At 45.1% G+C, this 14,093-nt stretch overlaps 1 protein-coding gene and 1 long non-coding RNA gene across 6 annotated transcripts in view; one reads left to right on the top strand and one right to left on the bottom strand.

The window, feature by feature from the left end:
* The window catches only part of PAX7 (paired box 7), a 175,538-nt gene that overhangs the window by 58,742 nt on the left and 102,703 nt on the right, over nt 1–14,093 (bottom strand). The window lies entirely within an intron of this gene.
* Nucleotides 1–14,093, top strand: part of LOC141085146 (uncharacterized) — a 169,947-nt gene that overhangs the window by 73,735 nt on the left and 82,119 nt on the right. The gene's annotated exons all lie outside the window — the stretch shown is intronic.

Below are 14,093 nucleotides of genomic sequence, written 5' to 3'. Positions count from 1 at the left end.
GACAGTCAGGGCCGGACTGGCAATTCTGGCAAATGCCAGAAGGGCCTGTCTGCTAATCAGTGTTCTGAAGACACCCATACTGTTAAGAGCTGTGATAGAGCACAAAGTTGCTGACTGCGTCACTTACCCCCAGCAGACCACGGGTATCATTAGAAATATTGGTCTTGTAGAAAATCTTCCTTTCTCTAGCAACCTTCCACGACAGCATGGGAGGATGTCTCCATGCCCTAATGGGGGACAGGAAGCATGAGAGGTTAAAAGGTCCCTCCCACCTCCCTCTCACCAGTGACTTTCCTGTCCCCGTGGGTCATGGAGAGGTCTGGTATGCTGTGTGACCGGCTGCTGCAGCGTACCTGGAAGATTCAAAAAAGCCGGGCAGTGGTGGTCGGTGGCGCCGTCTCCCCTCCTCCGATCTGCTCCCATCTTCTCTCGAATTCGGGACCGTTTCCTGGCCCTCCCGCGCTCCCCCATGGGGGAGTAAAGTGGGCCAGTGATCACTGACCGGAGGCCTCCCGCAGCTCTCCGGTCTCCCCCCTGCATGCAGTGATACCGGAAGTGACGTCACGCGCGGGTCACTTCCGGGGTATGTGGAGGACGCGCTGTCATGGCGGCTCCCATCCTATTGCCGGCGCGTGGAGCTCGCCAGCGCTTACTGTGCCTGCTCCGGGACCCAGTGAGGAGGAGGGGGAAACAGACGACTGCGCTGAGGGCGGAGTTAATCCCATATTAACCCGCCGGAAGACGCCGACAGGTAAGATGAGATCCCCTGTTAGCATGGACGGGTCTTCCTGCCCTGCGTCTGCAGAGTCCAGCGCTGCCCCAGCCACAGTAAGTGTCCAGGGATGGGTCCTAGTGGTGCGGTCAGGGCATGGGTCCTCAAAATGCTTCTCCCCCTTATTTCATAGGGAGAAAAGTCTGCCCATAAGAGCACCAATACATCTAGCAAGTCGGCCAAATGTGCCATTTGCAGCACAAAACGTCCCTCAAATTGGGAGAAGAAGCTTTGTCAAGCTTGCACGGATAAGGTGGTTAGGGCTGAGCATCCGTCATTGATCGAAATCCGCAGGTTGGTTACCCATCAGGTTCAAACCTCCTTAGCTGCCCTGCCCCCACCTCCACCCCCTTCGATTGTGGGTTCACCACCCCCTAAAAACCGAAGGATTCAAATAGAGGATTCAGGATCAGAAAGATCATACAATTCGGGATCCGAGAATTGGGAACAACCAGGAACCTCTAGGTTAGCCGACACTAGAAGGTACCTCCTTTCCACGGAATATGTGGAGGAGCTGGTCAGTGCAGTACATGCCACTATGGGCCTAGAGGACGAACCCGTCACGCAGACACTACAGGATCGTATGTTCGGCGGATATGAAGGGCCTAAGCGAAAGGGTTTTACAGTTCACAGGAGTGTAGTAGATATGATTTCCCAGGAATGGGAGTATCCAGAAAAACGCAACTTGGCCCCTTCAGAACTCCGACATAGGTTTCCCCTAGAGGGAGAGGAATTTAAGTGGGACATCCCGAAAGTAGATGTCCAGGTAGCAAGGGTGGTAAAAAAGACGGTTCTGCCGTTCGATGATACATCCCAGCTTAGAGACCCTATGGACCGTAAAGCTGAAAGCCTCCTAAGGAAAGCCTGGGAAACCTCTGCCTTTAATCTAAAATCAGGAATGGCGTCCACTTGTGTCTCTAGGTCCCTCTTCCAATGGATTGAGGAGCTGGAAAGCCATATTTTTCGTGGTACCTCAAGGAGTGATCTCCTTAACTCTCTTCCTATCCTGCAGAGAGCTACGGGTTTCCTGGCGGATGCATCGATGGAGATGATCCGTGCCTCCGCCAGGGCTATCGTCCAGTCAAATTCCGCCAGGAGGGCCCTCTGGCTTAAAACATGGAGCGGGGATGTTACATCCAAAGTTAAACTCTGCTCTTTACCCTTCAAGGGCGAACATGTTTTCGGCCCGGCCTTAGACGAAATTCTAGAAAAGGCCACAGATAAAAAGAAGGTGCTTCCAGAGCAAAGGACCACAAGAAAGCGTCTTTTTCGAGACCCCCAGAGTCAGTCATCCCAACCACGAGGAAAGGGAAAGACGGGAAGATGGAGCTACGCTAATGGGAGAGGCAGGAACATCCTGGTCCCCCAGCAGCAGCAGCAATCACAAGAAAAGCAATGACTCGACCCCGGTCGGGGGGAAGGCTTTCGAGGTTTTTTCTTGCCTGGCAGTTGATCTCCAAAAGCCCCTGGGTCCTCAGTGTTATCAGAGAGGGCCTGCTGCTAGAGCTCGAATCCTCCCCCCCTCGGGGTATAAGAGTTACCTCCCTACCACCTCGGGAGTCCCCAGCTCTAAATTCCGTCATTCGGCTTCTCCTACACTCAAATGCCATCTGTCGGGTCCCTGTGGAGGAACAAGGAAAGGGGCATTATTCCAGATTGTTCCTAGTAAAAAAAACCACAGGGGAGGCAAGGATAATAAATCTGAAGGGCCTCAACCGACACATTGCATACCGCAAATTCAAGATGGAGTCAGTGAAGACCGCCATTCCTCTGATAGGGCCATCTTACTTCATGGCAACTATAGAGCTGAAGGATACTTATTTCCTCATCCCCATACATCCTTCCCACAGGAAGTATCTGAGGTTTGCGATTCGTCAGGGTCCGGAAGTCAAGCACTTTCAATACAATGTGCTTCCCTTCGGAATATCCTCTGCCCCTCGAGTGTTTTCCAAAATTATGACAGAGGCCGTGTCCTACATCAGAAGTCGGGGAATATGTATTGTACCTTACCTGGACGACCTACTGATAATAGGGTCCTCCTATCAAGCCCTGGAAGACCAGGTAGCCCAGACTCTGGACATTCTCCAATCTTTGGGGTGGATCCCAAATATAAAGAAATCGCAAATTCAACCCTCTCAAGAGGTAAAATTTTTAGGAATCCTGCTAGACTCAAAGAATCAAATGTCCTTCCTCCCAGAGGAACATCAGACATCCATAATGTCAAGAGTCTCGGATTTCAGGGAACAGAGGTCCCCAACCCTCTGGTCAGTCATGTCTATACTAGGGTTAATGACCTCCTGTATCCAGTCAGTGCCCTGGGCGCAGGCCCACTCCAGAACACTCCAGTCTCATATCTTAAGAAACTGGAACAGGGATCACACCTGCCTGAACAAAAGGGTCCAGACCCCGGGAACAGTAAAAGCTTCAATAGCATGGTGGATGGACCGCAAGAACCTGGGCAGGGGAATCAACTGGTCCCAGATCCCCCTGGCTACGGTAACAGACGCCAACAAAAAAGCCTGGGGAGCTGTAGTGTCTCGACAGCCATTCCAGGGGTTATGGAGCCAGAGAATGAATGCAAGATCCTCAAACTTCAGGGAACTGAAAGCAGTGGAGGAAGCTCTCCTGACAGCAAGACACCTGGTCCAAGACCAACATATCAGAGTCTACTCGGACAACATAACGGTGGCACAAGATCCAGCAACCTGGAGGGCTTCTCAGGCCGAATATTTTTTTGGGCTGAAAGACAACTTCGCTCCCTGACAGCGGTCCACCTGAGGGGTACAGACAATCTTCAGGCAGATTTCCTGAGCAGAAAACGCATCCAGCCCTGCGAATGGGCCCTTAATGAAAATCTTTCAAACACTAGTCAGCAGGTGTGGCCTCCCGGAGGTGGACCTTCTAGCCTCAGGAGAGAATGCTCAAGTGAGAAACTACTTCTCCCTGAATCCCAGGGACAGATCCCTGGGAGTCGACGCTTTTGCCCACAGGTGGAGGTTCCGTTTGGCATATGCCTTCCCGCCGGTTCCAATCCTTCTGCAACCCTGAAGAAGAAAATCCGGGAGGATCAGACCCCAACAATCCTAGTAGCTCTGCTATGGCCAAAGAGAAGCTGGTACTCTCTAATAACAGAACTACAGGTAGACGGGCCATTCATCCTACCCATGAAGGACGACCTTCTCTTACAGGGCCCTCTGCATCACCTGAACCTCGGGGGAATGAAGTTAGCGGCCTGGTTTCTGAAGCCCAGATCCTGAGGGCCAGGGAGCTATCAGAGGCGGTAATTAAAACCCTCCAGAAATCTCGGAAGCCGGTCACCATTGCCATATATAATAAAATATGGAAGATATTCTCCTCATTGTGTCTACCAGACCTGCCCGACCCAGACAACCCCAACATTTCCCATATCCTAGATTTCTTACAGAGAGGGCTGGAACTAGGTCTAAAACCTAGCACACTTAAAGTACAAGTATCAGTGTTAAGCTCTATGTTTGACTGTGACTTGGCTAACCACAGATGGATAAAAAGATTCATGACATCAGCCGCTAGGCTACATCCGAAAAAAATAGTTTCTGTTCCACCATGGGACTTGAATGTGGTGCTTATGGGACTCACTCAATCACCCTTTGAGCCTCTATCATCCTGTACTTCTCAGCAATAACCTCAGCAAGGCGAGTAGGAGAGCTCCAAGCTCTCTCAATCAAGGAGCCCTACCTAACAGTTAGAGACGATTCCATAGTGCTCTCCCTTGATCCATCTTTTCTACCAAAGGTTGTGTCTGACTTTCATAGGTCTCAGAATATAATTTTTCCTTCATTCTGTCAAAACCCAGCAAACCCCAAAGAGGAGATGTTTCACACGCTGGATGTAAGACGTATAATTCTCCACTACTTGGAGTACACCAAACCATACAGAACCGACCACAACCTATTTATCCATACCTCTGGTCCAAACAGAGGAAGGAAGGTGGCAAAGAACACCATTGCCAATTGGATTAAAAAGGCTATCTCTGAAGCATACCTAGCGCAAAATATCACTCCCCTGCAGGGATCAAAGCGCATTCAACACAATCTACCTCTACTTCATGGGCTGAGAGGGCAGGCACATCTGCAGAGCAGATTTGTAAGGCAGCAACCAGGTCCTCCTTACATACCTTTACTAAACACTATAGATTAGACCTTGTGTCCAACAGGGATCTGGTCTTTGGCCGAAAGGTTCTTCAGGCCGTTGTCCCCCCCCCCCCCCCTAGTGCAGTATAGGTTGTTATGCCTCCTATGCTATCGTGGAAGGTTGCTAGAGAAAATAGAATTAGACTTACCGGTAATTCGGTTTCTAGAAACCTTCCACGACACCACTATTTCCCTCCCTGCATTCTTGGACAAATTCTGAGAATCCTAAGGTAACCGGTGCTATGGTAATCAGTTATAAGTCACTGGTGTGAGGGAGGTGGGAGGGACCTTTTAACCTCTCGTGCTTCCTGTCCCCCATTAGGGCGTGGAGACATCCTCCTATGCTGTCGTGGAAGGTTTCTAGAAACCGAATTACCGGTAAGTCTAATTCTATTTTCCTCCATCCAGGGTAATATTAGTAATATATCCCATCTGGTTCATGGGGACAGGGACAACATGGGCCTGTGTGATTTCAAATGCCAGGACTGAATTTCAGCCACAGTCCATACCTGCTGAGTGGATGAAGTACTCATGGTCACAGTTTAACAGTTTGCAGTCACAGAGCTACTGCAGACTTTTTATTTCAGCCCATAGGTGCATGGCCTTTGTGATGGATTCAGTTACATCTGTGCTTGAAGTCAATAACCGCATTATACATGTGTGAGGTTTTCTTTTATTTCTGTGTAACTGCTTAGTGGGATGTGTAATTTCCTGCAGCTATTTAATGTATGATTGGTACATTTACTGGTGTCATTAGTACTGCATGTTCCACTACAGTTGGAGCATTAGGCCTTAAAGCCATCCAAACCTGCCAATTTCAGTTGGACCAGCCAACAATTTCATTTCAGTTTCTATCCATAACAAGTATATAGTCGTAAACTCTTTTCAACCTCAAATTAGGTTCATCAGGAGAACATACTCAGATATGAAAAAGGAAAAAAATATTCCATAACAAAATCCTCTATATACTTAGCTTAACCCCTTCATGACCCAGCCTATTTTGACCTTAATGACCTGGCCATTTTTTGCAATTCTGACCAATGTCCCTTTATGAGGTAATAACTCTGGAACGCTTCAACGCATCCTAGCGATTCTGAGATTATTTTTTCGTGACATATTGGGCTTCATGTTAGTGGTAAATTTAGATCGATAATTTTTGCGTTTATTTGTGAAAAAATCAGAAATTTGGCGAAAATTTTGAAAATTTCGCAATTTTCAAATTTTGAATTTTTATTCTGTTAAACTAGAGAGTTATGTGACACAAAATAGTTACTAAATAACATTTCCCACATGTCTACTTTACATCAGCACAATTTTGGAAGCAAAATTTTTTTTGTTAGGAAGTTATAAGGGTTAAAAGTTGACCAGTGATTTCTCATTTTTACAACAAAATTTACAAAACCATTGTTTTTAGGGACCACCTCACATTTGAAGTCACTTTGAGGGGTCTATATGGCAGAAAATACCCAAAAGTGACACCATTCTAAAAACTACACCCCTCAAGCTACTCAAAACTACATTCAAGAAGATTATTAACCCTTTAGGTGTTTCACAGGAACTAAAGCAACATGGAAGGAAAAAAAGGACATTTTAATTTTTCCAACAAAAATTTTCTTTCAGCATCAATTTTTTCATTTTCATATGGGCAACAGGATAAAATGGATCCTAAAATTTGTTGGGCAATTTCCCCTGAGTACACCGATACCTCATATGTGGTCAAAAACCACTGTTTGGGCGCACGGCAGGGCTCAGAAGGGAAGGAGCGCCATTTGACTTTTTGAATGGAAAATATGCTGGAATATTTAACGCTTGCCATGTCGCGTTTGGAGAGTCGCTGTGTGCATAAACACTGGCGCTCCCCCACAAGTGACCCCATTTTGGAAACTAGACCCCCAAGGAACTTATCTAGATGCATAGTGATCACTTTGAACCCCCAGGTGCTTCTCAAATTGATCCATAAAAAAAAAAAGTACTTTTTTTCACAAAAATTAACTTTTAGCCTCAGTTTTTTCATTTTCACATGGGCAACAGGATAAAATGGATCCTAAAATTTGTTGGGCAATTTCTCCTGAGTACACCGATACCTCATATGTGGTCATAAACCACTGTTTGGGTGCACGGCAGGGCCCGGAAGGGAAGGAGCGCCATTTGACTTTTTGAATGGAAAATTAGCTCCAATCGTTATCGGACACCATGTCGTGTTTGGAGAGCCCCTGTGTGCCTAAACATTGGAGCTCCCCCACAAGTGACACCATTTTGGAAACTAGACCCCTTAAGGAACTTATCTAGATGTGTAGTGAGCACTTTGAACCCCCAAGTGCTTCACAAAAGTTTATAGCATAGAGCAGTGAAAATAAAAAATCATTTTTTTTCCTCAAAAATGATTTTTTAGCACGCTATTTTTTATTTTCACAAGGGTAACAGGAGAAATTGGACCACTAAAGTTGTTGTCCAGATTGTCCTGAGTATGCTGGTACCCCATATGTGGGGGGGGGGCACTGTTTGGGTGCACGGCAGGGCGCAGAAGGGAATGAGCGCCTTTTGACTTTTTGAAATGAAAATTAGCTCCAATCGTTAGCGGACACCATGTCGTGTTTGGAGAGCCCCTGTGTGCCTAAACTTTGGAGCTCCCCCACAAATGACCCCATTTTGGAAACTAGACCCCCTAAGGAACTTATCTAGATGCATAGTGAGCACTTTGAACCCCCAGGTGATTCACAGAAGTTTATAATGCAGAGCAGTGAAAATAAAAAATCTTTTTTTTTCCTAAAAAAAAATTTTTTAGTTGCCAATTTTTTATTTTCACAAGGGTACTAGGATAAATTGGACCCCAAAAGTTGTTGTCCAGTTTGTCCTGAGTACGCTGGTACCCCATATGTGGGGGGGAACCACTGTTTGGGCACACGTTAGGGCTCAGCAGGGAAGTAGTGACATTTTGAAATGCTGACTTTGATGGAATGGTCTGCGGGCGTCATGTTACATTTGCTGAGCCCCTGTGTGCCTAAACAGTAGAAACCCCCCACAAGTGACCCCATTTTGGAAACTAGACCCCCCAAGGAACTTATCTAGATGTGTGGTGAGCACCTTGAACCCCCAAGTGCTTCACAGAAGTTTATAATGCAGAGCCGTGAAAATAAAAAATCATTTTTTTCCCTCAAAAAAATTGAATTTTAGCACGCAATTTTTTTTTCACAAGGGTAACAGGAGAAATTGGACCCCAAAAGTTGTTCTCCAGTTTGTCCTGAGTACGCTGATACCCCATATGTGGGGGATGACCACTGTATGGGCACACGTCAGGGCTCGGAAGGGAAGTAGTGACGTTTTGGTATGCAGACTTTGATGGAATGGTCTGCGGGCATCATGTTTCATTTGCAGAGCCCTTGATGTACCTAAACTGTGGAAACCCCCCACAAGTGACCCCATTTTGGAAATTAGACCCCCCCAAGGAACTTATCTAGATGTGTAGTGAGCACCTTGAACCCCGAAGTGCTTCACAGAAGATTGTAACGCAGAGCCATGAAAATAAAAAATCTTTTTTTTTCCTCAAAAAATGAATTTTTAGCTCGCAATTTTTTATTTTCACAAGGGTAACAGGAGAAATTGGACCCCAAAAGTTGTTGTACAGTTTGTCCTGAGTACGCTGATACCCCATATGTGGGGAGGGACCATTGTTTGGGCACACGTCGGGGCTCGGAAGGGAAGTAGTGACGTTTTGAAATACCGACTTGATCGAATGGTCTGCGGGCATCATGTTACGTTTGCAGAGCCTCTGATGTGCCTAAACAGTGGAAACCCCCCACAAGTGACCCCCTTTTGGAAACTAGACCACCAAGGAACTTATCTAGATGTGTGGTGAGCAGCACTTTGAACCCCCAAGTGCTTCACAGAAGTTTATAATGCAGAACCGTGAAAATAAAAAATATTTTTTTTCCTCAAAAAATGATTTTTTAGCCCGCAATTTTTTATTTTCACAAGGGTAACAGGAGAAATTGAACCCCAAAAGTTGTTGTCCAGTTTGTCCTGAGTACGCTGGTACCCCATATGTGGGGGGGAACCATTGTTTGGGCACACGTCAAGGCTCGGAATGGAAGTAGTGACGTTTTGAAATGCAGACTTTGATGGAATAGTCTGCGGTCGTCATTACGTTTGCAGAGCACCTGATGTGCCTAAACAGTGGAAACCCCCCACAAGTGACCCCGTTTTGGAAACTAGACCTTCCAAGGAACGTATGTAAGATGTGTTGTGAGCACTTTGAACCCCCAAGTGCTTCACAGAAGTTTATAATGCAGAGACGTGAAAATGAAAAAATCATTTTTTTTCCACAAAAATAATTTTTTAGCCCCAATTTTTTATTTTCCCAAGGGTAACACGAGAAATTAGTCCCCAAAAGTTGTTGTGCAATTTTTCCTGAGTACGCTGATACCTCATATGTTGGGGTAAACCACTGTTTGGGCACACGGCAGGGCTTGGAAGGGAGGGAGCACCGTTTGACTTTTTGAACGCAAAATTGGCTGGAATCAATGGTTGCACCATGTCGCGTTTGGCGACCCCCTGATGTGCCTAAACAGTGGAAACCCCTCAATTATAACTCCAACCCTAACCCCAACACACCCCTAACCACAAGCCTAACCCTAATTCCAACGCTAACCCTAATTCCAACGCTAACCCTAATTCCAACCCTAACCCTAATTCTAACCCTAATTCCAACCCTAACCCTAATTCCAACCCTAACCCTAACCCTCTTTCCAACCCTAACCCTCTTTCCAACCCTAACCCTCTTTCCAACCCTAACCCTAACCCTCTTTCCAACCCTAACCCTCTTTTCAACCCTAACCCTCTTTTCAACCCTAACCCTAACCCTCTTTTCAACCCTAACCCTAACCCTAATGGAAAAATAAAAATATTTTCTTTATTTTATTAGTAGTGCCTACCTATGGGGGTGATAATCGGGGGGTTTATTTACTTTTTCTTTCATTTTGATCACTGTGAGAGTGATCAAAATGAAAGAATAGAATCTGCAGCCGGCAGATTCGGGCGGGCGCACTGCGCATGCGCCCGCCATTTTCTAAGATGGCGGCGCCCATGAACCGGACCCGCCGGACACCAGGAGCGACAGGGGGACTTAGAAGGTGCCGGGGGAGGTGAGAGGGGGTGAAGGGGTTATCGGAATCTGGCGGGGAGCAGAGGGAATGGGAGGGGGGCAGATGATGACAGCGGCGGCAGATCGCCGCTGTCATTCAGTTGCGGGGGGGGGCGATCGCCGGGGGGGGGTGTGGAATCGGTGTCTCCAGCCATGTCCGATGCTACAGCAGCATCGGCCATGGCTGGATTGTAATATTTCATCAATTTTCATTGATGAAATATTACTATCGCTCTGATTGGCTGTTTCACTTTTAACAGCCAATCAGAGCGATCGTAGCCACGTGGGGGCGAAGCCACGCCCCCTGTGGCGAAGAACAAAGCCCCCTGTATCTGCGGGTCGGGTGACCTTTCAGTGACCTAGGTCACCCGACCCGCAGGGGGGCTTTAAAGTCATGACGCCACATAGGCGTCATGGGTCGTTCTGGCACGACTTTTCATGACGCCTACGTGGCGTCAAAGGTCGTGAAGCGGTTAAACAGCAAGTTTAGACCATCAGTGATTCAAGTAGAGCCAGGGGGAGACAATGCCCATCCAAAGGCTGCCAGAGGGAAAATGCCCATGAAAACAGCCAGTTGAGATTAATCGAGTCAAGATGAATATATACGGTACTTGTTATGGCTAGAAAATTATGATATGATGATACACTTGGTTATTGTCCAGGTAATTTTGAATAGACTTAATCACTATTTTCTATTAATATGATTTATGCCTAATTGTGATACATTTGGATGCTTTGTTCATGAACTCTTTTCAGATACGATGATACATTACCTTGTATGGTTTTTGAGTATACCTATATCAGCATTTTTATGTGGTACTGAACCATTAAAGATTGCCTGACATTTGATAATTAGCATGGTGTGGCAATTTTGTGGTTTATTATTGCATAATTGTCTTTGACTGATTTTGGTATGCCTTTGAGTTCAGTACTATGCTTTCGGCTTCTTACTGTTATGGCATATTAGGGCCTGGTAGGGGTAAGCCTGTTCCTCAGATGCCAACTTCTTCGACAAGGCTAGGGGCAGGTTAGGCCAGTAATAGGGTCTCTTTAGCCCTGTTAATATCTACCAGTCTTATGGTTCAATGGTTAGGCTTAATTCTTTGGATGACTTTTCTCTGTATATTTAATTTATTAGTGGTTTTTCATATTTCTATTTTTTTTTTTAAAGCTATAATGAAAAGTGATGTTTTAACTTTGTAATAGAGTACTGATTTAGTGAATATGTCTGAACAGCTATGCTAAAAGCCATCTCTTCATTATATAGACACGATTGGGTAGAATAGTCATTCTGAAGGCATCACAAGTTTCATGTATAATCCCATCCAGTTCTGCACCAATTCATTAGACTTTTCGGCTTGGCTGAGAACCTGACTCGTGCTTAATAGCTCACTAGTCCGTATTTTGTTTCTGGGAAATGGAGAGAATCTCTGACTTGGTCCCTGTCTGACGCCGGTGTCACACACAGGGCTGGGATAGCGGGTAGCTTGTAGGGAATTTATCACTGGCTCACACCTGTCACATCGGCATCTGGAACTAAGTGGAAACACTTGCTGTCAAACGACCCTTCACCTCTAGGAGGTTGGAAGACTCATCATTTCTACTTGTAGGAAGAGAGGTATTACTAGTGTATGTTTTTCACATCAGCGGTATAAAAGAACTACCAGCCAATATATGATCATGAACATGGTAATTTGTAAATTCAGTTCACACACTTAAGTAGGATAGGTGAATTCTATATGCATCTCAATGGCATATGATATTACTGTATATTCTCATGGAGCTGGGAAACCCAACAAAATACATCTGCCTGTTGCTGTACACAGTTTTGCACTTTGCTATGATCCACAAATCTGCAGTCATTTAAATATAGGAATAAAAAAGGAGTATCAGATTAACATAGTGTAAAAATGTTTAGATTATATTAAGGTATTAATATAAAATCGTAATAAAGTGGCAAAATGCATATAGAAACACGGATAGCAGGGTTACACACAGTCACCATAAACACCATAAAAGGTAAGGCAATAATACATAGTAGTATTAGTGAATGCATCCTGGTCAGACCTGTCCCAATGTGTTGAATGCATAATAACAAGTGAATACACACAATTAATAAATATAACCAAGAGACAAAGCTTATCAAGGAATGGGCTGGGTGTGGGTGACCCTGAGCCGGATGGCAGTCATGTAGACTACAAAAAATTAACTCAACCCTGGAAAACCCCTTTAAGTGGGACAAGAAAATAAAATCAGGATGTCCCACTGCTGTGGACCATGGTTATTGGCCCACAAGTAATAATTCACATACACCACTTTAGGTAAAAATTGAGCCCGTGGATTACCTACCATTGGAAGGGATCCAACAAGTATTGTTGCTCCTTGTGGAGAGTGACAAGTCAAGCATGCCGAGATGAGGAGATTTAAAGCCGCAATGCTCCTCTGGGAAATATGCAAATTATCACTTGAGAGAGGAAGAAGACTAGAACTCTAGTGCCACCTATTGGAAAAAGTCAATGTCGAATCTTTAACAAGCCTTGTCACATGACTTATTGAAAAAATGACTAAGTATGGAATGGACAAGGCAACTGTTAGGTGGATTAATAACTGGCTTAGTGATCGGACCCAAAGAGTGGTCGTAAATTGCTGCACATCCAGTTGGAAGAATGTCTCAAGTGGAGTACCACAGGGCTCTGTCCTGGGCCCTGTATTGTTCAACATCTTTATCAACTATTTAGATGAAGGAATTGAGGGTGAACTGATTAAATTTGCTGATGACACAAAGCTAGGAGGGATAGCTAATACTAGAGAAGAGAGAGGATTCAAAAAGATATAAATAAACTGGAGCAGTGGGCAGCAACTAACAGAATGGTTTTTAACAGGGAAAAATGCAAAGTACTACATCTGGGCAATAAAAATGAAAAAAGCATATACAGAATGAGAGGAATAGGGCTAAGCAACAGCACATGTGAAAAAAAGACTTGGGTATACTAATAGATCACAGACTGAATATGAGTCAACAGTGTGATGCAGCCGCAAAAAAGGCAAATGCAATTCTAGGATGTATTAACAGAAGCATACAGTCTAGATCACATGAAGTCATTATTTCCCTCTACGCCTCTTTGGTCAGGCCTCATCTGGAATATTGTGTCCAGTTTTGGGCACCACATTTTAAAAAAGACATCAACAAACTGGAGCACGTTCAGAAAAGAGTGACCAGAATGGTGACCGGTCTGCAAACCCTGTCTTATGAGGAAAGGTTGCAGGATTTGGGAATGTTTAGTTTGCAAAAGAGAAGACTGAGAGGAGACTTAATAGCTGTCTACAAATATCTAAAGGGCTGTCACATTGTAGAAGGATCATTTTTATTCTCATTTGCACAGGGAAAGACTAGAAGCAATGGGATGAAACTGAATGGGAGGAGACACAGATTAGATATTAGAAAAAACTTTTGGACAGTTAGTGATCAATGAGTGGAACAGGCTGCCACGAGAAGTGGTGAGTTCTTCAATGGAAGTCTTCAAACAGAGGCTGGACAGACATCTGACTGGGATGATTTAGCAAATCCTGCTTTGAGCAGGGGCTTGGACCAGATGGCCCAGGAGGTCCCTTCCAACTCTACGATTCTATGACTTAGGATAAAAGCCAAACCAGAATCTCAATTTGTAGACACTGTGTATCGGGGTACTGGCCCTCGTCAGTGCAAAGTGTGAGATCTGGTATGGCAAATTGAGATTCTGGTTTGGTTTTTATCCTAAATCATGTGACAAGGCTCGTTAAAGGGTCGTCATTGACTTTTAAGATTGCTACTTCCAATAGGCGGCACTAGAGTGGCACCTTGTTTGGTCTCCTTGGGATTCCTTTTGGGCCATATTAAATATATGACCTCTATGAGATGGATATAACTAGGTCATAAAATTCCACATCATTTCCCCCCTTTCCTTTTGTTTGAGTCTGAGTGTTTGTTTAATTTTACTCTTTATCTACTTGAAAATGTTTATCTATTACTATA

The sequence above is a fragment of the Dendrobates tinctorius genome, unplaced genomic scaffold (assembly GCF_039654945.1).
Source record: "Dendrobates tinctorius isolate UK_male_01 unplaced genomic scaffold, ASM3965494v1 ptg000028l, whole genome shotgun sequence".
Classification (NCBI taxonomy): domain Eukaryota; kingdom Metazoa; phylum Chordata; class Amphibia; order Anura; family Dendrobatidae; genus Dendrobates; species Dendrobates tinctorius.
The sequence above is the reverse complement of the archived record's forward strand: the minus strand, read 5'-3'. Positions and strand labels throughout refer to the sequence as shown.